At 40.0% G+C, this 24702-nt stretch overlaps 1 protein-coding gene across 4 annotated transcripts in view; it reads left to right on the top strand.

Annotated features, from left to right (window-relative positions):
• The first annotated feature begins 796 nt into the window (after positions 1-796).
• Positions 797-24702, top strand: part of ZNF148 (zinc finger protein 148) — a 131338-nt gene continuing 107432 nt past the window's right edge. Inside the window, exon 1 of one of the 4 annotated variants that reach the window (XM_036850084.1) lies at positions 797-991. The gene's annotated coding sequence lies outside the window, so the exon portion shown is untranslated. Of the gene's footprint in view, positions 992-10182; positions 10204-16050; positions 16169-24702 lie in introns of those variants that run through there. The other 3 variants (XM_036850086.1, XM_036850087.1, XM_036850085.1) reach the window with 3 other exon arrangements.

A 24702-nucleotide genomic window follows, 5' to 3' on the forward strand; every position in this document is an offset into this window, starting at 1 on the left:
TAAGGAGGTCACGGTTTGGCTAAGGTCACTTAAAGGGCCTCCAAGTGTTGAGACATTAATTGTGCAATTCTAGTTCCACACAGACCATAACCATGTCTTTTGCCATACAGACCGAGAAGGTTTGGGCCCCAGGTGAAGTGAGGGGGAAATACCATGTAAGACCTTGCGCAACAGGGTCCAGGGCCGTATTTCTTGACCTTTCTCTGTGCTCACACCCTGCATATGGTTGCAGGCACTTAACCGGGTTTGCTAGTTTCAAGAGCGCTGTGTTGCCGCTTTCGGAAAAGGTAGCATTTGGGGTGCTGGTGGTCAACGACTGGAGGTCGCAGGGAAGAGGACTGGGGAAGAGAGGAGAAACGAAAAAGCCAAAAAATTCTGAAAGATAACCTTTCACTTAGGTCCCCGCCCCTTCCTTTGCCCCGAGCCTGAAATGCACCCGGCCACCGAGTCCTCCACTTCTCAGAGCGATAAGCACTGATTAAAGCTGAAGGCGGACCCCCGTCTCATAGACATTTCCTCAGTTCTGATCTTTTTCAAATTGCTTTCCTCCCAGGCCCAGCCCGAAGGGACCCCGCGGCTCAGGGCCAGCTTCCCCGGCCACACTGGGCTGGTGACACGCAGGCGCCGGAATCGAAGCCACGCTGGGTCTTCCCAGCCTGGTCCCCGGCCCAGGGAGGGCCGGCGCCGCCGAGCGCTTCCCCGTGTGCGGGGCTTCCCACAATGCACCGCGCCGGCAGTGGCGGCGACCGCGGCGGCGCTCTAGCCGCGGCATGTCTGCGTCTCTACTGCTCTGGGAGGAGGAAGAGAAGGAGGAAGAGGAGGAGGAGGAGGGGGAGGAAGAGGAGAAAGGCGCAGGGGTGGGAGCTGTTGCCGAAGCTGCCACAGCAAAAGTTCTCCCCCCTCCCCCCTTCCCCTCCTCTTAAGGCCCCTAGAAAGGTTGAAGCTGCCGCCGTCTGCAATCGGTGACCGCGCGACTCGGCACCCGCCCGCGGTAAAGCGCTCGGCCTGGCAGGCCCGGGCCCGGGGGAGGGAGGGGGAGGGGGCGGCGCGCGGGGGGAGCGCGCGGCGGTAACGGCCTGACCCGGGGGGAGCGGGCCGTGGCGAGGCCGAGGGTGGCCAGGGGACCGGCCGAGGCCGAGGGAAACGCAGGAGCTGGCTGGGGGACGGGAGGAAGCAGGGCGCGGATGGTGGGTTGGGGGGTTGAGAAAGGATAATGACGGGGGTGGCTGAAGCGAGAAGGCGGCCTCCGAGGCCTGAGGGGGGTGTCAGAGGTAGGGAAGGAGGTGGGATGGTTGCACAGGGTGGCCAGAGGGTGCTGGGTGTGGGTGTGAAAAGCTTAGGAAGACACCAGGTCTCTGATCACCGTGCCTGGTGCAGTGCTTTATGCACCGCAGGCCTCAGTCACTGTTGCTGCCTGAATGTGTTCTTTGGGAGAAGGGAAGGGCAGGGGTTGGAGAAAAGAGAATCCTTGCAGGAAACGTAGTGGGAGCGTGCACTAGGAGAGAGGCCGGAGGGAAAGATGCCGGGTAGGTGGAGGAATGCAGGGGGTGGCTGTGGAGGAGTCTTGAGGATTCTGGGGGGGTGTTCATTGTGCAGATACATTAGGTATTTCGTTGTGGAAAGAACTGAAGCGTTTCTAAGGAAAGAAAAGAAGGGATATAAGGAGTTTCCCTGAATAGAAAGGGTAGGTTTGAAGCAAGAGGGAGTGCTAAATACTGGAGAATATGAAGAGAATGCATGATAGAATAGACAGATGTAGCAGAATTAGTAAGTGTTGGCCCAAGGACTAAAGAGTTATTCCAGATGGGCCAGGATGGCCTAGTTCCGAACCTGTTTGGGCTCTTCTGTAGATGACATCCGGTAAGTGCGGGTACCGGCAGTGGTTGGGGTCACTGAGAATTAGACCTTAGTCTGTCGTTTGGTCTGAGACATTTTAGACCTGCACCAGTGAATATGAGAATCTCTGAAGCAGACCTTAAGAAAATGCCTGGCCTACAGGGATTCTCTAGGCCATGGAGTTTAGATTTTAGCAATTTTGAAATATTATCACTTACCAGAGGCTGGGTGAACTCTATGCTGGCAGATGCTGGAATGGAAATTACTTGACTTGGCGGTTTTCTTCTTCACTGCCCAGCTTATCTGGTCCAAGAGAACTGTTGCCATATTATGCAGCTTGGGTTGCAGTACACAGGGTTATAATTAATGGTGGGGAGAATTCATGCTTGGTGGCCCTTCTTTGGAGACTCGATTTGTAGCTCACGTTAGTCTAACTGACTGGATTGGTTCCATAACCCTGGGGCTGGTGGGAGATCTTTTGCCATTCACTGTTCCTGAATGGATACTCTCACTGAGGCATGGTGGTATTGAAGAAAATGCATCAGCCTACAAAGTGTGGGCCTGCAGAATGGAGGATTAGGATATCTGTTTTGGTCTTAAGTTGCAAGGAGGTCAGGACTGGTTGTTTTGAGGTCTAGGAGAACCTGAAGAGACTGGATGATTCTAGAGCCAGGTTGGAGGGAGTACTAGCATTTCCCGATCAGGAAATGTACCCAGGCTGTTGGATTTGCTGAGCTCACACCGGACTGGATTTTGAAGAGGGAACTCTGGGCTAGAACCATACCCTTAAAATGTATCTGAAAATTAGTCACCTTTTATATTATTAAGAAAGACTATATACACATTATGTTGTTATATGTTAATTAATTAAACTGAAGAGAGGGTAGTATGAAAAACCCTTTTATGGATATAGAGGGTGGAGGGATTAAACGCGAAGACAGAAATTTGGGGGAGGGATGGGAAAATTCAGTCATTCATTCTTTCAGCAAATAACTCTAAAGGAGAATAATTTAGCATTTGAGTAGATAAGGGCTTTTATTAAAATTTTTCTTATAGAAATAATCCAGGATTATTTTTAAAACATCTGGAAAACTTTCCATGTCAGTACATTTGGAGTTATTTGTTCTTTTTAAGGGCTTCAATATATTACATAGTAGCATGTACCCATTTTTATTGTCATCATAGTATGAGAAAGTCTGTTTTCCTTCCCCTCTTTGGCACTGTATATTATCAGTTCTTTTAATTTTTGTAAGTTTAATGGATTTAAATAAAGTATATCATTATTTTTCTCTCCTTTAAATTATATGAAATTATACATGTACATAATTTAAAAAATTGTCCTGAGGGAGCTTATAATGAAAAGCAATAACCCCTGTCTCACCTGTCCATTGCAGTCCCACTTTCCAGAGACTACTTTTAATCATTACTTTTTATAGTTCTTATCATGCTTTTCTCTAGGTCTCCAAGTAATATGCATGTACTCTTATTTCTTGATTGATCAAAATGATGTTAAAAAAGGAGTCAAGAGACTTCTTACTGAGTGGAAAGGATTTGTGTCACTGTCATTATACCTTTTCTCCTTTTCAAACTTTGATAGTTATTATTTTAGCTTTTTAATTGATATCTTTATATCTTTAATATTCTTAAAGAAAAACATTTAAAATTAGACTGGAAAAACTGGATGAGATGATTAAGGGAAGTTTGATGGATGGACCTTTAGGAAAGACTAGGTTGTAGGAAATAGCATCTTTGCAGCATAAGTGTTGCTGGTTAGAGATGAGGAGGAGTTGCTTGGCAGTGATAGTTGTTCATCTTGGAAGTAGTTACCAGGTCAACTGTGCAGAATTCTTTGACAGTCTTCAGGAGAGTTTTAGTGTGGGGAATCTGGGAATGGATTAAAATGATCCTTGATTGTTCTTTCCAGGCTTCTGTGGCAGTTCTTATGTTTAGGAAGGAATGGATTGGTGTGACTATGTGTTTCTTCTTTGTGGAGGAGAGAGGGAGGGATGGGGAAATTTGATAAGAGGGAGAGGAGGATGAGGGACAGGGTAATGTGGAGATGGTGATAATTTTGTGGGAGGCTGAAGAAAAGGTAAAGAATTCTGAGGACATTTGGATATAGTTGACTGTGAAGGAGATTTTTACAGTGGTGAGACAGATTTGTGGCAGTCTTTAAGGAAATTAGCATATTTAAGTCACTAATAAGTTGGGAATATGGTGGAAAAGAGCACGCTGCTCATGTATTATGATAGATTCATAAAATACTGGTTTTTGAAATTTAGTATGAGGTACAACGTCCCTGAGTCAGGGTGACAGATATTGGGCATATAGAAAGAAAGATGTTGCTCCTCTTTTCAAGAGTCTTGTTTAAGTAACCCCACCTCTTGAGAATCTTCCTTACTTTGAATAAGAATAGCACTCATATGTTGATTATATAGTGCTAAATCTTATATTAGTTTATGGGAATTATTTCTCTTTGTTTTGCAAATGGTAGCTAGATTGTAACCTGCTCTAGATCTGAGACTTTCTTTAATCTCTGGGGAAACTCACAACAGCTTGTTTCTTTCAATTAATTAATTAATTAATTAATTAATTAATTTTTGGCTGTGTTGGGTCTTCGTTGCTGCGTGTGGGCTTTCTGTAGTTGTGGCGAGCGGGGGCTACTCTTCCTTGCGGTGCTCAGGCTCTCTCATTGTGATGGCTCCTCTTGTTGCAGAGCGTGGGCTCTAGGCTAATGGGCTTCAGTAGTTGTGGCACACGGGCTCAGTAGTTGTGGCGCATGGGCTTAGTTGCTCTGTGGCATGTGGGATCTTCCTGGACCAGGGATCGAACCCGTGTCCCCTGCATTGGCAGGCGGATTCTTAACCACTGCACCACCAGGGAAGTCCCAGCTTGATTCTTTAAAAAATTTTTTTTTTTAATTAATTTATTTTATTTATTTATTTTTGGCTGCGTTGGGTCTTCGTTGCTGTGCGCGGGCTTTCTCTAGTTGTGGTGAGCGGGGGCTACTCTTTTGTTGCGGTGCGCGGGCTTCTCATTGTGGTGGCTTCTCTTGTTGCGGAGCACGGGGTCTAGGCACCACGGGCTTCAGTAGTTGTGGCACGTGGGCTCAGTAGTTGTGGCTCACGGGCTCTAGAGCGCAGGCTCAGTAGTTGTGACGCACGGGCTTAGTTGCTCCGCGGCATGTGGGATCTTCCCGGCCCAGGGCTCGAACCTGTGTCCCCTGCATTGGCAGGCAGATTCTTAACCACTGCGCCACCAGGGAAGCCCCCCAGCTTGATTCTTAAGTGCTTAGTAAGTACTTGTTGAATGTTTGATAGAAAGTAGTGTTCACCGTTACTGATGGTGGTGGGACTGTGTGGAATTGCTGAGTACTATGGAGGTATTGCAGACAAAATTGTGTGTGTATGTATTTGAGAGAGTGAAGGACAAAGGGATATCTGACTGGGGAAGGCCTTTAGATATAAGGGAAGGCAGAATGGATTAAAATGGGACTGGAACAATCCTGCAGAAACACCTAATAGGTGGGACCAAAGGTTCTCTTCTAATCTGAGGCTAGTTTAATCTGAGTAAATCTGGTCTGGAGCTGGGGGCTGGTTTAATTTGGATTTTCTTACCTTAGGCCTAAATGACTGTTTAGAGATCTTTAGCTGTTTTAAGAATCTGTCTGATTTAATTCGTTTTTAGGATAATAAAAAAGTGTTAGGTGAAGTTTCTTCCCTCAAGGAATTTATGGTATTTTTATTCTTTTAGGGGGAGAAAGACATTTGTGAAGTAATTCTATAACAGTGTAAGATTTCAGAAAATTGATTTTTTCCTCTTTTTTCCCACAGTTCCCTGGCTCTCCCACAGTCTGCGTTTTCCCCACAATCCTCCGTTCTTTCCTAAAATTCCCTGTCCCTTCCACTATTCTTTTTCCTCCCGGAATCTCCATCTCTCTTACAATTCCACATGTATCCCCAAATTCCCTTTCTTGCCACTCTATCACAATTACCCCTTCTTTCACAAAATTACCCCTTCTTTTACAAAATTACCCATTCTTTCTCCAAATTCCCTATTATATTCCACAGTTCTTTCCCTCCCACAATTGTTTCTCTCCCACAATCCTCCATTCTCTCCCACAATCCTCAGTTCTTTCAGAAAATTGATTTTTTAAAACAAGTATCAAAAGTATACAGTACCTCCAGATGAGGATTTTTGTATTTTGGTAGTCACTTTCAGTACTAGTGTTCAAAACATTTTTAGAACACCTTTTCTGATTTATCGTCTAGCACATTATATACAGTTTACTTATATATTGAGTACCTATTGTGTGCTCTTGAGGGGAGGGAGTCTATAAAGGTGAGTAAAACATGGTCCCTATTCTCTAGGAGTTCATAATCCCTCTAGGATGGCACAGTTACAAATAATACAAGGCATAATGTTATTCTGAATGGTCTCATTGGGGACAAATCTTTTTAGTTTGAAAGATTTGATTTTTAGAAATGTTGAAGATCTGTCAGTATCAAGTAGTGTGAATAAAGAATAGTTTTGGTTTAAATTTAGTTAGTCATAGAAATGGGGATGATTTTCTTGATTGACTTATTAACTAACTTTGGAAAGTACTCCCAAAGAGGAATTTGGAAATATTTTGAACAGTGCAATAGCTTCACATGTAATTAGTTAGGTACTAGATGAATTTTGGTTAAATGCATCAGATGGTTGGATAGATGGAGTGAATAAATAAGTAAGTGGTAGCCTCCCAAGGTAACTGTTTTAAAGAGGACCACACTGATTTTAATACGTAAATAAATTCTGGCTCTGTTTGTTAACAGTTCATTACTGTGAACAAGGTAGTTTATGATTAAGTTCCCACATGAGTTTTACAGACAGTAAGTGCTGTAGGAGTGCAGAGAATGGAGAAATGAGCATTGGCTAAGGTTTGGGGAAAGGATTTAAGTGTACCGTACTTTAGCTGGATATTTGAAAGGATTTCTTAGGGATCTCAGGACAGGAACTAAATTGCTCCAAATTTCTCTTGCAGCCCTAGAATGAACCTAGAGTCTGGATCTATTTTTGTCTGAAGGCTTTCTGCCTGTTTCATTTTAGCTACTCCTACTGGTTGGTTCCTTTTCAAATTCACCTTTGCTGGGTAGATTTTGAGCCCCCTGAAACAACTGGTGGGGGGGGTGCTCTATTTCCATCTATGTCTAGTATAACTTGTAGTTTTTCCTTTTTTGAGCCTGTACCCCACAAATGACTTGGTCTCTGTGAGTGAAGAGTATGAGTCAACTCGGCTCTGTTTCCTGCATGCTTTTCTCAAAGTTGCTTTCTGAATTACAGAATAGAATAGACAAGAGAATTGAGGACATGTGTCCAGTAGACACGTGCTTGTTGAATAAATGAATGAATGAGAAAGTATCTGAGGTAATTTATCTAAATTATCTATATGTTTTGTTTCAATTTATTTATTCATAACCTGCCTTTTTCTACAAAGGGTTTAATGGGGCTGACAAAAATATGTATACCATAGATGAATTGAAATAATTGAAGTCTCGTTGAAGAGAAAATGAAAGAAATATCTGTTTAAAGAATATAAGACCTATCATTATGGATGTTAGAGAACTAAGAATAAAGTGGAAGATAAGCATTGGAGAAGGAAAGGTGTTATTTGATGGAAAGTATGATTCTGAAAGAAGAAAAAGGTTATTGATATATGACAGGTTATGGTTAGAGGAAAGCAAGGGAAGATTGAAGGTAGAGGATTATTGGAAATGGCTAATTGTGGGAGGAAGATGGTAAGACTGTTTGAAGGATGAGAGTTTCAGAAGTTTGGAATGTAGTGGAAATTATTTATGATGTTGATTTATAACTGAGGTTTCAGAAAATAATGGGATGAGTTTTTTTAGTCAGCAGGTAATGCACATTTGTTATGTGCAAAAGCACTGTTAGATGCCATCAGGGATACATCCTTTGGGATTTAGATTCTAATAGAGGGGCTGGACTTGAGCACAAATAACTACACTGTGATCACAAATGTATTATGAGAAAAATAATGTTACTTAAGTTAAAACGTGGGAAAAAACATTTGATTAGGGGAAAACCTGGGACTGCCTTTAGTAGCATGGAAGTGGCATTTTAGCTAGTCTTTGAAGGGATGGACAGGATTCTGACTGGCAGAAATTATTAGAAAGAGCATTCCAACCCAAGGGATTAGCAAAAGCAAAAGCATGGAGGTGAGAAGCCAAGGAGATGTGAGGAATAGTGAGTTGGTTTTAATTTTTTTTACTATGATCCACAGTAAGGAAAACATGTCGTATCTTCACCTAACATAGGCATGTATGAATGTTTGTGTATATGTATAAAACAAAAGGTTTCAATAACAATAACTGTCCTTACCATGTTGGATGCACTCTATGTTTTCTATTATTGTTTGGCTAAAAAGAAAAAAAGAAAAGATGGCTGTCACTCATTAAACTGATTTCATGATGAACTAAATAATTGATCATAACCTGTAGTTTGGAACACAGAGTTCATGAATAGGGCATACTTTGATATAAGGTAGGAAGGCTCAGTTGGGGTTGGGTTGAAAATGGATGGCCTTGAAAGCTAAGCTAAGTAGTTTGTATTTGATGTAACATAGTGTTGTGCTTGGTAAGCAAACAAGCTGGGTTTTAGTTTTGTCCCTTCTACTATTTACCTCCACTATGATTATGGAGAGAATTACTTCCTTCCTGAACCTCAGTTTTCTCATCAGGAAATTGATAATCATTATACCTTCTGGCAAGGGTTGCTGTGAGGATTAAAATATGTTAGTCTAGGATTTAAAGCATGCATAGAGCTACTGAACTTTTTTTGAGTAGAGAATTGAACCAAGGACTGTATATTGGATACCTTAATCTGACAATAGCTATACCATACAGGATAGATTGCGGGCAGTGTGGTGGTAGAGTATGATTGCAGGTGAGAAGCCCAGTTAGGAGGCTACAGGAGAAACTAAGAAGGGCTTGAATTAGTTTGATAGCAGGAGGATTAGAAATGAGGGGGTGGGATGTGACTGGACGGAGAGAGGAGGGGAAGATGACTAGAAAATTAGAGTTGGGGAAAGAGTCAAAAGGCAGCAGCTGAAATTGGGTTACATCTTTGGGTAGTTTGGTAGGGTACATTAGAATAGATAGTTACAGTTTCTTGCATGTAGTAGGTCCTCAGTTGTTTGCTGAATGATTAAATATGTAAGGTGAGGAATGCATAGTGAGTGAAGACAGCGATAGATAGGTTTGAGAAGGAGGGTTTAGATTGGAGGGTGCTGGGCTTCCCTGGTGGCGCAGTGGTTGAGAATCTGCCTGCCAATGCAGGGGACACGGGTTCGAGCCCTGGTCTGGGAAGATCCCACATGCCGCTGAGCAACTAGGCCCGTGAGCCACAACTACTGAGCCTGCGCGTCTGGAGCCTGTGCCCCGCAACAAGAGAGGCCGCGATAGTGAGAGGCCCGCGCACCACGATGAAGAGTGGCCCCCGCTTGCCACAACTAAAGAAAGCCCTCGCCCAGAAACGAAGACCCAACACAGCCAAAAATAAATAAATTAATTAATTAATTTAAAAAAAAAAAAAAAAAAAGATTGGAGGATGCTTTTGACGGTCTGCCAGGATTTATTAATTCAGGAAATATTTTTGTATACTTACTGTGTGCAAGGTTCTGTTGTAGGCAGGTAGGCAGTATGAAGGATACACATTTATATACGACATAAACATGTTCATATTCTTCAGGAGCTTATCCAGGGACAAAAATGTGTACACACCTGTCTATGACAGAAGTACTATGGCAGGTTCAACTTTGTGGACGAATTGGTATGTAGCTTAGAGCTTAAAGGATAAATAGGATTATAGTAGGCATGATGATGAGGGTTGGCATTCCAAGAGGAAGGAGTGATATGAGTGACAGTGAGAAAAATTCTGGATATGCTGAGGGGTTGGTGGTCTACGTTAGCTGGAATTTAGAGTTCATGTTGATGAATGGAGGAGAAAATAAAGCTGTAAAGTAGACATCTAAAAATCCAGACCAAACTGGTTTTTAAAAATTTGTTGAGAAATAACTTATACAGAATGCTCTCCAAGGGGGGAAAGTGGAGGGGGTGGGGTGGTGGTGGTGGTGGGATGAATTGGGAGATTGGGATTGACATATATACACTAATATGTATAAAATAGATAACTAATAAGAACCTGCTGTATAAAAAAAACAATAAAGATTCAAAAAAAAAAAGAATGCTCAAATCTTAAGAGTACAGGTTAATTTTTTCTTTTAGGTTTACATTGATGTAATCACCACCCAGTTCAATACAAAGAACATTCCCAACATCCCAGAAGGTTTCCTCATGTGTCCCCTCCAAGGTGATGTCTCCTTCAACCAAAAGTAACTACTATTCTGACCTCTATCACACAGAGTAGTTTTGTACGTTTTTGAATTTCATATTAGTGGAATCATACTTCTGTGTCTGGTTTCCTGTGCTTACCATATGTCTGTGAAATTCATCCATGATATGTGCAGCAGTAGTTCATTCTTTTTCATTGCTCTGTGGGGTTCATTATGTGAATATACCACAATGTATTTATCCATTCCATGATTGTTGGAAAATTGAGTAGTTCCTACTTTTTGGAAATATAAAGAGTTTTAACTTGACTCAGTATGTAGTGGAGAGCTACTGATGATTTCTGAGTGGGTTTAAGAATACTAATCTGGTGACCTGTTTTGTTTGTTTCTCTGTTTTTTGCAATGAGGAGAACCTAGTAACTAGAAGATTATGACAGAAGTGTGAAGTATTGAGAATCTAAGTTGGGATAGTGGTAGTGGGAATAAAAGGAAAGGGATTGATGTAAGAAACATTTCAAAGAAAGAATTGAAGGATTTGATGGCATATGGGCTTTTGGGAAACAGTGAAGAAAAAGAGAAAAAGAAAAGTTAAGGGAAACTCCAGGACATTTAGTTTGGGTGACTGTGAGAATGGTGGTGCCATTAAAAGAAATTATTGGATCCATTAGCAGAACCATTTTGGTGGGGGAGAATGGCTACTTTGGTTTTAAGACACATTGACCAGTATGTGAGGCACCAGTGGAAGTATCTAAGGAGAGTTATCTAGCTAGAGTTAAAAATTTTGGCTTCAGCTGAGGAAAGAGTTCCAGTGGAGATTTGGGAACGTGTACATAGAGTCAGTAATTGAAGCTACTAATTCTGGGTTTGGTAGGGCGCTGATGGCTATAAAATTATCTGGATTAATGATTGAGGTGTTAATTGAAGCAGTAATTGAAGAATTTAGTTTAAAAGCAATAATTATGTATTCTAATTTCTCAGGAATAAATTAGATTGTAGCAGAAGGTGATGGTTTAAAAATTATTTTGGGGAGCTGTGGGGGAAGATACCCATATGAGGATAGAAAATGTAGAAACAGTGGTAAGGGATGAAACCCTGAGGGGGAGAGGATTGGAGATAGCTCCAGGACAGAACTTGGGAAAAATACCCACTCTTTGGGCTAAGAAGAGGACTAGAAGTCACTGGAGACAGAAGAAGCAACTACAGAGACCAGTGTAGAATCATGTGTTACAGTGATGTAAATCAAAGGAGGTAGTTCAAGTGTCATTGCCAAAGAGAGGATAAGAACTTGGGTGGTGGGTCATAGGATTTGGTCATAGAATTGTTTTTTGGTCTTCAAGAGAGCAATTTGGAGACCAGAGTGCATAGGGTTAAAGGGCTAAGTGGGTTGGGAGAATATGGAAGCATCGGCTATAGGAACTGTATTAAGTTTATTTTAGGAAGGAGGAACAACTCTTTTTCCAAAACTGAAGGCAAGAAGCAACAGATGGATGAAAAGATACAGCATCTTAGAAGCTATAAAGGGGATTTGATTACAGGTGGAGAAGTTGTGATCTGAGGGAATTTTATGGAAGAGATCGAGTATTTGATGAGATTAAGAACTTAAATGTGAAACTGATTTGGATTAGTCAGTGAGATGGAGAGTTGTATTTAGAATAAGTCAGTTGTAGAAGATTTCATAGGTTTCTGGTGGCGCTTAACACCTAGTGTGTGGGTGTGGAAAAAACAGATGGTGAAGATTGTCTCTCTTTGGGGAGATGCATGGTGAATGTAAATGGGAGGTCATGATATTCCGGAGAGGGCAGTATTAAAATGGCTGATGGACAAATTTAAACTGTGTAGGGAGATAAGTGAAGCCAGAAGGAGGTGAAGAGCAGGTGTAGACCTAGAAAATAAAGTAGTTGTGGTTAAAAAAAAAAATAAAAGATCTCTGAAGTTACAATCCTAGTGGTACAGCACTTCCAATTGATGATCTGTTTTCAGTATATATGTGTGGGTGGCTGAAGTGCAGATGAAGGTTTTAGGAGTTGAGGAAGGTCAGCGTGCAGTTCTTCAGCACCTCAGTCACTGAGGATAATGACTGAATATGGGACAAAGTAGAATTGAAGTCTTTGGGGAAGGAAGGTGGGAAAGATTCTGGAACCTGGTAGATGTTGCAGATGGAATGGTTTAAGTGAGTAATGGGAACTGCAAAGAGATTTTTTTAGTGATAGAAGAGCAGCGGGAGTGGCCTTGTGGAACAAGAAGAAGCAGTTGGTGCTTTTATCAAGCTGAAGGAGTAGGAGAATGGATAGCTAAGTCCTGAGAAGCAGGTTGTTGAGGAAAAGCCAAGCTTGAGATAAGATGAGGAGGTATCCAGACAAGAGGTGATAGTGATTGAATTGTTGTTGTGGCATGGTGATGGAGATAAAAAGATGGATTTGTTACATTCACCAGTTCTTTAAATTTTTTATAAATAAATTATACTTGCAAAATCATTTCCATTCATGTGTAGTATACCGAGATAAATTCAACTGAGAGATATTCGTGGATTAGAAATGAGACAATGAAAGAAAAAAAATGGTGAGGTGGAGGTGTACTAATATGAAAGGCAAAAGACATGGGGCAGTTTGTTGACAGTAGAACATGGATAAGCTGATAGGAGCTAGTAAATGGATAGAAATGAATGAGGAGGTTGGAGTTGCCCTGAATAGGAATAAGAGTAAGCCGAAGAGGACAGTGAGTAGCTTGTAACAGAGAAAATATGGAGAAAACATAATGCTACCTAGGAAACAATGCCAGGACCCTATTCCATCTCTGTGCATGTAAGGACAATCCTTGCTATCCTTGACGTTATTATAAAGGTGATAGTATGTCATGCATAACTTTTTAAAAAAATAACATGAATGATAGAAACATTGAGATCTTTGATCTCTACTTGAGTGCCTCAAAACCACATCAAACTTTGTTTGCAAAAATTGTGTGGTGATAACTTGTATATGTAAAGAGGTTCAGGTAAAAAGTGGAAAGAATGGGGTGGATGGTAAAAGGAGGTGTCCTAAGGGATCTAAAATGGCTTCTGTAGTTTTTTTTCTTTTTTCTTTTGGCTATGACTTTTATCTCATATATTTCTTAGTGTTCTTAGGAGGGTGGCCTGCTCTGTTTTTTCATTTCATTTATTATCTATATAGGTATACGGTTCTAAATATGCTTTCTTATTTCTAGTTATTTATCGTTTATTGAACATTTCTAAAGGAGCTGTCATGCCAATTCCAAAACCAAAAGAGAGCTAAAACTGAAACATTGCTTCTTTTTTTGTTTTGTTTTATTTTATTCTTTTTAATTAATTAATTTAGTTTTGGCTGCGTTGGGTCTTCGTCGCTGCGTGCGGGCTTTCTCTAGTTGCAGCGAGCAGGGGCTACTCTTCGTTGTGGTGCGTGGGCTTCTCTTTGCGGTGGCTTCTCTTGTTGCAGAGCATGGGCTCTAGGTGCGTGGGCTTCAGTAGTTGTGGCTCACAGGCTCTAGAGCGCAGGCTAAGTAGTTGTGGCGCACAGGCTTAGTTGCTCCATGGCATGTGGGATCTTACCAGACCAGGGCTCGAACCTGTGTCCCCTGCGTTGGCAGGCGGATTCTTAACCACTGTGCCACCAGGAAAGTCCCTGTTTTGTTTTAAGTCTTCAGCATTATCACCTCAGGGCTTGAAACCTTCATCATCTTCCATTGATGGTGTTTAAGACCTAGACCAGGCCTCTTATCCATTGGCTTTGTCTCTGCTATGGAACTTTTGCTTGTCCAGTTACATAGTAGCATTGATTTTTGTCAGACTTTGTCTTCTGGCAACTTTTCCCTTGTACTATGAAAGACTTGACTCTCAAATGCTCACCTAACTGCTTTTAGAGATTCTCCACTAGTGCCTCGCTGTGGTTCTAGCAACTGGCATTTTAAACCATTAAGGGAAAAATACTGTATGCTTCAAATCCTTAGTATTTGCATTATATTCTTCACATGATAAATGAACTCTTTCAACCTCTGAGCAAAGAATACTTTCTGACCCTCCCTGTTCAGATCAGGGTTTTTGATATTCTTTCACGTTTCCGAGAGAGAGCTTATTTAGTGGCAGTGAGAAAAATACGACAAAGCACAAAATATATAGTATTGGTTTTCCGTCCTATTGCAGCTTTGCTTCAGAATTAGTTCCAAAATCTAGCCCTGGGTCATTCATCTTTTTTTTTTTTTTTTTTTCTCTTCCTTTATTTCTACATTTAGTCAATCACCAAATTTAATAATGAAGGACCTATGGAGACCACCCAGAGCTTTGAAGGCCTGAGACAGCCCAGGGATGTTGCTTTATTCAATTCACAACTTTGCTGTAATCTGCCAATAGTCTAGAATTGTTTCTAGGACCTGCCTTAGACATAGCTAGGCCTGGGCGAGTGGGGGATATTCTGAATATTTGAGTGGATTGTGTGGGTTAGACTAATGATGGATATCTTAAGGAAGGTGTGAGGAATGATTATTGTAGAAGTGGAGACAGTATGTTTTAAAATGATATGTTAATTTAACATAGATAAATGACTACACAAGACGGGATGGATGCTTGAAAATCTTGGTTGGTGTGAAGGAGTTTTCCTTGCAAATTTGAGAGGAGCCAATATATAAGGGATTAGAATGAAATACACACTTGATGTTTTGCAGGGTCCCCTATATACTTGTCAACACATACATATACACCTGCATGTGTAGATACATATAATGGTAGAGATAATGTGTTAATCTGATTAGGTTCTGTAATTAGAGTCTTTGGGGAAATGTATGGTAGTCTTGTTAAGAGTGATTCAAATGAATTGGTAGAGAATATTTGGAAAGATCATTAAGTTATTGGGGTATGTTTAGGAAATAGATTTTTCAGCGACTTTGGTGGCCTCTCTGGAATAAGTTCACAAAATTTGAGGGCAATTTGGAGCAAATGTGTGTGTTAAGTTGGAGAGTGTTAGCTTTGAGGGAATGCAGGAACAAACAAAAAATGCAGTATTTGAGAAAGTTATTTATGAATTGATTTGGTAGATGCTGATAAAATGATAGAAGTTACTCCTGGAGAGGTTTTGTATAAAGTGGGAGGTGTAATGGAAGGGATTTACGAGAAATCTTGTTACTATTAGAAAAGTAAATTTCAAAAGGGTAAAATTGGAAAGACGGTTTAGGGAAGATTATTCTTTTGGGAAAATGTGTCTCATAGGTTGAAAACAGGAAGGCAAGAGAAAACTAAAATGAGTAAACTAAGGTGTAGAAAAGTAAGAGGAAGAGGAAGGATTAAAGAAGAGGTTACTGAAAGAGATTTCTTATTGTAAGGAGTGTTGTGTTGGATACTACTTTTGATAGTGGTTCGGTAAGGAACGGGACTTAAATATCCCACGGTACGTAGGGAGGAATTTTACCAAGGATAATTAAGTGTAATAGTTTTATTTCTTGAGAAACCCGGCAAGTAGGGAGCCCTCCGGTTGGGAGCCCAGGCCCTCCCGGGCGGGATTTTGCCGGCGCTCGGCTCGGCGGCGGGCGGAGCTGCGCGGGTGGTGGGCCCAGAGCCGCCGCAGCTGCCCGCGAACGCGGCCGAGCAGAGCCGAGCCGGGCGGGGCCGGTCCGGTGGGCCGCGGGCCGCGGGGATCCGTGCACCCACGGGCCCTCGGGGGGCGCTCCAGCAAGTGAGCAGGCCCCGCGCGGCGCGATGGGGGTCGGGAGGAGGGGCTTCCCTGAGCGCCGGAGCAAACCTCCGCACGCGGCTCGCACGGCTTCCTTTTGTTGTGTGTACGTGTGTGAGTGTGCGCGCGCGTGCGTGAGTGCGCCTGTGTGCAGGGAGGCGGCGGAGGAGCGCCGAGAAGCTGGGGTTTTTCCTGCCGGGGTGGCTGGCGCGCCCGGGCCACGGCGGGCGGTGGGGCCTTCCAGACACCCGTCTTCCGGGTCGGGGCCCGCGGCGCGGTCGGGGCCCCTTCCCCCAGCGAGATGGCAAACTTTGTGAGTGGCTTCTCGGCGCCTAACAAGTGTCTGCCTGACAGCAGGAGCCGACGAACGTTAATTGACACCCTCCTTTCCGTCCTAACCCTGTTTTTTTTCAAATCTTATATTGGACTGTATTGTGTTTACAGTTTTATGGTGTGCGAAAAGGTCAGACGGGTAACTTACGTCTGCTAGACAGTTTTTTTACTTGGTATCAAGAGCAGAAAATGTACGCTTGTATCCGTATATTGGCGCTACTAAAACCTGCGTGTTTAGTGGTAAGAACAGCCCTAAGGCCTTTCCAGAATTAGTCTGTAAGGGCAAACTTTGGCTCTCCAGACTTTGTGAAGCACTGATTACAGTGCCAGGAAAGAGCTACTTGTGTAGCAGACTAAAAACTAGATAGTTAGGAAATGCAAAAGTTAAAGCCCTTCCCAAGAGCTTGAATTAAAAACAGCTTTTTTTGTTATACATAATTATGATTTGTGTAGTTTGCATATAGAGTTTTACACAATTGGGCATGGCGTGATTAAAAACAGAGCGTTTCTTATTAATTTTATGAAGGGCAGTTGGTAAAGGCACCACACAGTTTTGAAATTTCAAGTATGTTAAATGTTGCTATAAATAAAATCCTATTCAGATTTTTAGATTTAAGAAATCTAAAAATACGTTTGCAGTTGTCCTTTGGGTGCAGAAGGAAGTCCTGGGTTTCTCAGTGCTTGTTTCTGGGCAGATTTTCAGTATTGTCAGCGTGAAATGGGTGTAGAACCTTAACCTGAGTGAATAATTTGCTTGAGATTACCAGTCTGTTTGCAGCTGGGAATAGACTCTGGGTCTCTTATTCCCAGTCTGGTGACCTATCCAAGAATAGACTAAGGAAACTGGGTATTTGTCTGTTTGGTGGAAAATATGGCTGAGTTGATTTTATAGTGAGTGTTAAAAGAGTCAGAAAGTGAATGTGTGAACGTTGTAGCATTTAGATGTATATAGTTTCTCCACACTGAATGTCTTCGGCCTTTCTTTAAATACATAAAGGACTTGAGGATATTCCTCAGTGTTACTTTTCATGGCATTTTGTAGCACATTTACATTTGATTAAAACAGATGCTTATTGTATTTAACTGTGGGGGGATGTGTTTTTCATGTGGGTATTTTCAGTGTTTGAAGAATACACTGAAAAACAAGTTAGTGGGTAACTTGAGAATGTTTAGCCTCCTCACAAAAGCTAGGGAGAAGAGGAATTATGTTAATTTCATTAATTTCTGATTAAAAAACCTTTGGCCCTCTTTATTGAAGATGGTTACAGAGGTACAGATGGAATACCTGTGAATTTTCTCCTCTGCTTTATATACTGCTGTTTTCATTATTATCACGACTTTAGCTACAATTTGTTTTGTTCATTCCTAGCCTTTCTTATGCCTTTCCTCCTATGTCACAAAAACATTTTCTCTTCTTTGTCCTTCCCATCTCCAAAGAACCCTGGAAATTTTTAATCTAATACAGTGATTCTCCACGAGAGGTGGTTTTGGCAATGTCTGGAGACGTATTTGGTTGTCACGCTGGGGGGATTCTATTGGTATCTAGTGTGTAGATGCTAAACATCCTACAATGCGCATGGTAACCCTCACAACAAAGAATCATCCAGTGCAAAGAGTCAGTAGTGTTGATGTTGAGAAGCCCCGATTTAATTGTTGAGAATAATATTCTACCTATGAAAGTTATTTGTAATGTAATTGGCATCTCTATATCACATCGGTTATAAATCTTTTCTCAGAGTTGTCGTTAGAATGATCATGGGTAAAAGGTCATGAAGTATATTTTAGAGCATCAGTACATAGGATTTTGGAGCTGGAAGATTAACAAGTATAACTCTTTCCTGGCGGTCCAGTGGTGAGGACTCAGTGCTTTCACTGCCAGGGGAGCGGGTTCGATCCCTGGTTGGGGAACTAGGATCCCGCAAGCTGTGTGGTGTGGCCAAAAACAAAAACAACAACAACAATGAAACACAAGTATAACTCTTTCAGTATGTAGATAAGGAAACAGAGTTTCAGAGAGATTGTGACTTACCCCGAGGTCCTACAGATAACGTGGAGTTCAGGTTTCGTTATTTCTATTATAATTTAATTTTAATTTACTTATTTAATTAAAATTAATTTTAATTATTACTGAGGGAAATGGTATTTTATCATTTTTGCTTGATAAATTTAAATAAGCTAAAATTTTAAAAATTGCATCATGGGAATCTCAGTATCCACTAAATTATTGTTACTTTTTTCAGATTCGCACATTGTTGAATTCTTCAGCATGGTTTTGTAACCATTATAACCTTTTCAGCATCTGCTTTTTTAAAAAAAAGTTTGAAAAATTAAAAAAGACCACATACAATTTAAAAACAAAACAATTGGAAGTTAATTATGATACCGTAGGCAACATGCAAATGCAAACCCAACTGGAATTGTTAAAATGTCTTAGGATGTCTTGAACTTAGACATCTGTTCTGTTTTGTGAGGATCACTATAATGGTCAGTTATTGTGCTGATTGTAAATCTATTCTAGCAGGATCCTTTTGGTTAATTTTAGAAAAAGATATTGGAACTTTCAGGTGAAATGTAATTGGATGAAATATAAATTGGGTATTTAGATTTAAATTGGGTATTTCAAATTAAGTGCTGTATTGTCAGAAAGAAGTATCAGTGGAGTTCTTTTTAAGTTTAAAATTTTTTTCTGTGGTGCTGCTTTTTAAAAATGAGAAAAACAAGTAGGACAAAAGACTATGAGCAAAGATTTCTTCAAAAATTATTTTATATAAGAAATTTATTTTATAGAAAAAATTTAAGATGCATATTAGCAAAAAGAAGAGTAAAATCACTAACTGGAAGAAGCTGCTGTTAATATTTTGATATACAGCATCTTATATTTTTGTTAACCTTTTAATATGAAAAATTTAAAAAGGTGAAAAATACAATAGTATTAGGAACCTCTATATACCAGTGACCTAGCCTCAACAGTTAGCAATTAACAGACAGTCTTGTTTCATCTGCATCTCTGCCCTCTATTTCCCATCTCACATAATTAAAAAAAAAAAACTTTATTTTGAAATAATTATAGACTCAAAGGAAGTTGCAAAAATAGTAGAGTCCTGTGTATACTTTACCCAGCTTCCCCCCAATGGTGACATCTTCTAAAGCTCGAATAAGACATCAAAATTAGGAAATTGACATTAGTACACTACTGTTATCTGAATTGCCAAACTTAATCAGTTCTCACCATTTTTCAATCCTAATTCATTTGTGTGTTTATAGTTCTGTGTGATTTTCTCCTATATATAAATTCATGTAACTACCACAACAGCGAAGATACAGAACTATTCCATCACCGCAAAGAAAAGCCCTCTTGCTACCGTTTATATTTGCACCCTACCCCAAAATCCCTCCCTGTCCCCTGGTGACATATTTTCCATCTCTATAGTTTTGTCTTTTCAAGAATGGTTTATAATGGTATATTAATACATACTTTGTGTAACCATTCAGCTGTTGAAGGACTTTTGGTATATTCAGTATTTTGCTATTAATAATAAAGTGGTTATGAACATTCATGTTCAGGATTTTATGTATAGTTCTCTGAGATAAATGCCCAAGAGTGAGCTTCCTGGGTTGAATGGGAGGCCATGTTTAGTTTTATAAGAAACTTCCAAACTGTTTTTCAGTGTGGTGTATCATATTACATTCCCATCAGCAATGTAAGAGATTTTCTGCATCCTTGCCAGCATTTGTTATTATTGCTATTTATTTTAGCCGTTTTGATAGGTGTATAGTGATATCTTACTGTAGTTTTAATTTGCATTCTCTAATGGCTAATGATATTAAACGTCTTTGTGTGTACTTATTTGTTGTCTGTACATGTCTTTTGCTCATTTTTTAATCAGAATGTTTTTTTTTTAACTTTTGAGATTTGAGAGTTCTTCATATATTTTAAATACAAGACCTTTGTCAGATACATGGTTTGCAGACATTTTCTCTCAGCCTGTAGCTATGATAAGCTACATCTTCTTAAGAAGGTCTTTCACAGGGCACATTTTTAAAACATATTTTATTGAAGTATAGTTGATTTAAGTGTTGTGTTAATTTCCGCTGTATAGCAGAGTGACTCAATTATACATACATACATGTATCTATATGTGTATATATATATATATATATATATATATATATATACACACACACATATATACACACATATACTTTTTCATATTCTTTTCCATTATGGTTTGTCACAGGTTATTGAATATAGTTCCCTGTGCTAGACAGTAGGACCTTGTTGTTTATCCATCCTATATATACTGGTTTGCATCTGCTAATCACAAACTCACAGTCCATCCCTTCCCCACTTTTCACTCCCCCTTGGCACAAGTCTGTTTTTTATGTCTGTGGGTCTGTTTCTGTTTAGTAGATATGTTCATTTGTGTTGTATTCAGTATTTTAGATTCCACATATAAGTGATATCATATGATATTTGTCTTTCTCTTTTTGACTTACTTCACTTAGTATGATAATCTCTGGGTCCATCCATGTTGCTGTAAATGGCATTATTTCATTCTTTTTTATGGCTGAGTAGTATTCCATTGTGTGTATATACCACATCTTCTTTATCCATTCATCTATCGATGGACATTTAGGTTGCTTCCATGTCTTGGCTATTGTAAATAGTGCTGCTATGAACATAGGGGTGCATGTAATCTTTTCAAATTATAGTTTTTTAATTTATTTATTTTAATTATTTATTTTTGGCTGCATTGGGTCTTTGTTGCTGTGTGTGGGCTTTCTCTAGTTGCAGTGAGCAGGGGCTACTCTTCGTTGTGGTGTGCAGGCTTCTCATTGCGGTGGCTTCTCTTGTTTCAGAGCATGGGCTCTAGGCGTCTGGGCTTCAGGAGTTGTGGCTCGCGGGCTCTGGAGCGTAGGCTCAGTAGTTGTGGCACACAGGCTTAGTTGCTCTGCGGCATGTGGGATCTTCCCGGACCAGGGCTCGAACCCATGTCCCCTGCATTGGCAGGTGGATTCTTAACCACTGCACCACCAGGGAAGCCCCAGATTATAGTTCTGTCTGGGTATATGCCCAGGAGTGGGATTGCTGGATCATATAGCAACTATTTTTAATTTTTTGAGGAAACTTCATACTGTTTTCTATAATGGCTGCACCAATTTACATTCCCACCAACAGTGTAAGAGGGTTCCCTTTTCTCCACACCCTCTCCAGCATTTATTATTTGTAGAGTTTTAAATGATGGCCATTCTGACTAGCGTAAGGTGGTACCTCATTGTAGTTTTGATTTGCTTTTCTCTAATCATTAGTGATGATGAGCATCTTTTCATAGGGCACATGTTTTTTATTTTGATGAAGTTTGGCTTATTTTCTTTTATGGAACATGCGTTTGGTGCCAAGCCCAAGAACCCTTTTCTTTAGGTCTTGAAGGGTCTCTTCTTTTTTATTCTAAAAACTCTATAGTTTTATGTTTACATTCATCATCCATTTTGAAATAATTTTGTATGTGGTTGTGAGGTTTAGGTCTAGACTCTTTTCTTGGCATATGGATGTCCAATTGTTCCAGCACTGTTTGTTGAAAAGGCTATCTTTCCTCCATTGAATTATTTTTGCCCCTTTGTCAATTAAGAATTCATTTCATAGACTAGTTCATTTATTCTATAACCAGTTCATGCTTATAGAAATATTTAGATTATTGGTTTCATTTTGGTTTAGTTTTAGTAATGTGATTTTGATAAATTGGTCCATTTCTTCTAAATGTCCAATTTAAAAGTGTAAAATTTGTTGTAGTATTCCCTTATTATCTTTTTAAGTGCTGTACGATCTTAGTGATATCCCTATTTCAATCTTGATATTGGTGATTTGTGTCTTCTCTCTTTTTATTTTTATTTGTCATGTTAGAGGCTTTTAAAATTTTTGCTTCATTGATTTTCTCTATTTTCCTATTTTTAATTTCATTGATTTCTGCTCTTCATTGTTTCTGTTCTACTGCTTGCTTTGGGTTTATATTTTGCTTTTTTTTTTTTCTTAAAGTTTCTTGTGGTAAGTAATTAGGTAATTGATTTGAGATCTTTCCTCTTTTCTTTTTTTAAAGATTTTTGTTTATTTTCTTTGTTTTTTTTTGGCTGCATCGGGTCTTAGTTGTGGCACACGGGGTCTTTGTTGAGGTGTGTGGGATCTTTCATTGCGGCGCGGGTTCTCTCAAGTTGTGGCGTGTGGGTTTTCTCTCTCTAGTTGTGGTGCACGGGCTCCAGGGCACGTGCACCCTGTAGTTGTGACGTGCAGGCTCCAGGGCGCGTGGGCTCTGTAGTTTGTGGCACACGGGCTCAGTAGTTGTGGTGAGCAGGTTTTAGTTGCCCTGTGGCATATGGGATCTTAGTTCCCCAACCAGAGATCGAACCCACGTCCCCTGAATTGGAAGGCAGATTCTTTACCACTGGACCACCAGGGAAGTCCCTCCTCTTTTCTAATGTAAGCATTTAGTGCTATAAATTTCCTTCTAACTACTGGTTTAGCTGCATCCCACATATTTTGACATGCTGTGTTTTTATTTTCATTCATTTTTATGTATATATTTAAATTTTTTCTTTGAGATTTCCTCTTTGACCCATGGACTTTTAAAAAGTGTCCTTTATTGTTTTGTGTTCAGAAGTTTTCCTGTTGTCTTTGTTACTGATTTCTAGTTTGAGTCCATTATTGTCAGATAATGTACCTCTTGTATTATTTCAGTTGTTTTAGATTTGTTGAGGCTTGTTTTATGGCCCAGGATATGATCTGTCTTCATGAATGTTCCATGGGTGCTTGAAAAGAAATATGTATTCTGCTGTCGTTGGGTGGAGTATTCTATGTATATCAAGCTGACCTTATTGGTTGGTTGTGTTATTAATATAGCTTCTCTGCTGGAAAAAAAAGAGTTTTCATAGCTTTTCCATTCTTTTACTTTCAATGTATGTTACTGAATTTCTTGTTAGCAGCATATAGTGGGGCATTTCAAAAATCTACTCCGCCAGTCTTTCTTGATTCGTCTGTTTAGACCATCTGCATTTAAGGTAATTATCGATAAATATTAGCACTTAAATCGCCATTTTATTATTTGTTTTTTGTTTTATTTTCTCTGGTTTTCATTTTTTTGTTTCTCTTCTCTTGCCTTCCTGCAGATTACTAGAACATTTTTTAGGATTCTTTCATAATTTGTAAAAGATTTATTTATAATGTTTTTGAGTCTGTCTTGGTATAGTTTTCATAGTGGTTGTTGTAGTTGTTACCTAATGTATATATGACTTATAACAGTCTCCTGGTATCAGTGTTTTACTACTTCAACTGAAGTGTGAAAACTTTACTTCTCTTTTACCTTTTTACTTACTTGACTTTTAAATATAATTGTTTTAAGTATCAGTAGTAGTATAATTTCTGTTTCTGTCAGTTAAGTATGATCTAGAAAACTAATGATGGAAAAGATATCCTGTTGTGTATACTTGTATTTCTATTCTTTTTCTTTCTTTTTTTAAAAATTTGTTTATGTTTAACATTATTTATTTATTTATTTTTGGCTGCATTGAGCTTCATTGCTGTGCGCGGGCTTTCTCTAGTTGAGGCGAGCGGGGCTACTCTTCTTTGCAGTGGCGGGCTTCTCTCTGTGCTGCGGAGCACAGGCTCTAGGCACACAGGCTCAGTAGTTGTGGTGCATGGGCTTAGTTGCTCTGTGGCATGTGGGATCTTCCTGGACCAGGGCTTGAACCTGTGTCCCCTGCATTAGCGTGCAGACTCTCAACCACTGCACCACTAGGGAAGCCCCTCTATTCTTTTTCTTGTTTGGAAAATTTTCTTCAGCCAGTCTTTATGGGTAGGGTTGCTAGTGACATGGTCTTTTAGTTTTTCTTCTTTTGAGAATGCTTTAAAAAATTTCTCCTTTGTTCCTTTCTGTGGTCTGAATGAATTCTCCTAAAATGTAAATGTTGAAATCCTAATAACCAATATGATGGTATTGGGAGTTGCGTCCTTTGGGAGGTTGTTAGGTCATGGGGGAGAGCCCTTATGAATGGGATTAGTGCTGTCACAAAAGAGGGAGCTCTTTTGCCCCTTTTCTGCCATGTAAGAATACAGACAGAAGTCTGCAGTCTGGAAGAGGCCCTTCACCTGACCATGTTGGCATCCTGATCTTGGACTTGCAGCCTCCAGAACTGTGAGAAGTAAATTTCTATTGTTTATAAGCCATCCATTTTGTGGTGTTTTGTTATGGCAGCCTGAATAGATTAAGACATTCCTGAAGAGTAGTTTCAACTGGGTATAGAATTCTTGGTTGGCAGTTCTTTTTTTATTTTTCTAGCATTCAAAAAATATTCTGCCACTTTTTTTGGCCTCTTTGATTGAGATGAGAAATCTGGTGTCATTTCAGTTCTTCCGTTATAGGTAATATGTTATTTTTGTCTGGCTGCCTTCAAAGTTTTTTCTTTGTTTTTAATTTTTGAACATTTAATTATGATGTGTCCTGGTGTAAATTTATTTGGGTTTAT

Source organism: Balaenoptera musculus, chromosome 4 (genome assembly GCF_009873245.2).
Source record: "Balaenoptera musculus isolate JJ_BM4_2016_0621 chromosome 4, mBalMus1.pri.v3, whole genome shotgun sequence".
Classification (NCBI taxonomy): Eukaryota; Metazoa; Chordata; class Mammalia; order Artiodactyla; family Balaenopteridae; genus Balaenoptera; species Balaenoptera musculus.